A 1,278-nucleotide genomic window follows, 5' to 3' on the forward strand; every position below is an offset into this window, starting at 1 on the left:
CACGCCTCGCTAACAAACCCACGCACGCACGCACTCTCGGTCACGCACACACGCGCCCAAGCCTGCCACGGGCCGAGCCCGACGAGTCCACCGCGTGCACACACGCGCACCGCGTCAACGCTCGCCGTGGCTTATTTCCCTACATTCACCCCCCTAAGCCACGGCCTAGAGGAGGCCGGTGTCCTCAACGTCGACGTCCGCCAGCAACGCTCCTCCGCTGCCGCCGCCTTCTTGGGCTTTGTGCAGTCGCGCCGGAAATGGCTGCGCTGCCCGCAGTTGTAGCAGCGGCCGCGCCGGTTCCCGCCACCGCCTGCCGCCATGCTATTGCTGTCGTCGTCGTCCTGTGCACCGCCGCCTTGCCGCTCCCGCGCTGCCCATTGCGCCGCCATCATGAGCAGCTGCCCGCCCCCGCGCTCGTCGCCGTCTTGTCCATGACGCCTCGTCTGCTCGTCGAACGCGCGCAGCCGCCCGAGCGCCTCGTCGAAGGCCATCTCATCGACGTGCAAAACTGCTCGATCCTGGTGACGGCGGGGTACATGCAGTCGGGGACGGTGTCCAGGAGCTTCTTTATGAGCGTTGCATCGTCCAGCATCGCTCCTAGGCTCCCGTAGCGCGCCGTCATCGCCGCCAACCTCCCGGCGTAGGCATCCAGAGCCTCGTTATCCGCCATGCGAAGCTGATCAAAGTCGCCGTGCAGCGTTCCGAGCCGGCCGCCCGAACCCGATTGGCGCCGACGAACCTCACCTTCAGAGAGTCCCGTACCTCCCTGGCGGTGAGCTTCGTCGCCACCTGCAGCAGCACGTCCTCCGAAAGCGCGCCGAGGAGCATCGCACGCGCCGTCTTGCACTTCTTCCTGTTCACCGCCGCGTCGCCCGCCGGCGCCACCGCCTCCCACAGGGTGTGAGCATCGAGGATGGCTTGTGTCCCCCACACCGTGTAGTTGTCCGGTGTGGACATCGCCATCGCCATCGACACCGAGCTCCCGCCTGCGTCGTGCAGCATGATCGCCATCGCCGTCGACGAGCTCCCTCACCTCGTTCTGATACCAATTGCTGGCGCAGCTGGCCCTAGCACATAACGGTGATCACCGGAGACACGACCGGAGAGGAAGAATAAGAACACAGAAGATTTCCGGGCGCACAAACACCCGGCCGCACAGATGGCTTTTTCTATTTTTCACCTCGAGCTCGAAATCGATGGGGCAGCGAGTACATAGGCAAGGAGTGGGCTTTATAAGCGCGTGCTCAGACACGCCACGCCGCGCACCCAACGCTCCCA

Source organism: Triticum aestivum, chromosome 1B (assembly GCF_018294505.1).
Source record: "Triticum aestivum cultivar Chinese Spring chromosome 1B, IWGSC CS RefSeq v2.1, whole genome shotgun sequence".
Lineage (NCBI taxonomy): Eukaryota > Viridiplantae > Streptophyta > Magnoliopsida > Poales > Poaceae > Triticum > Triticum aestivum.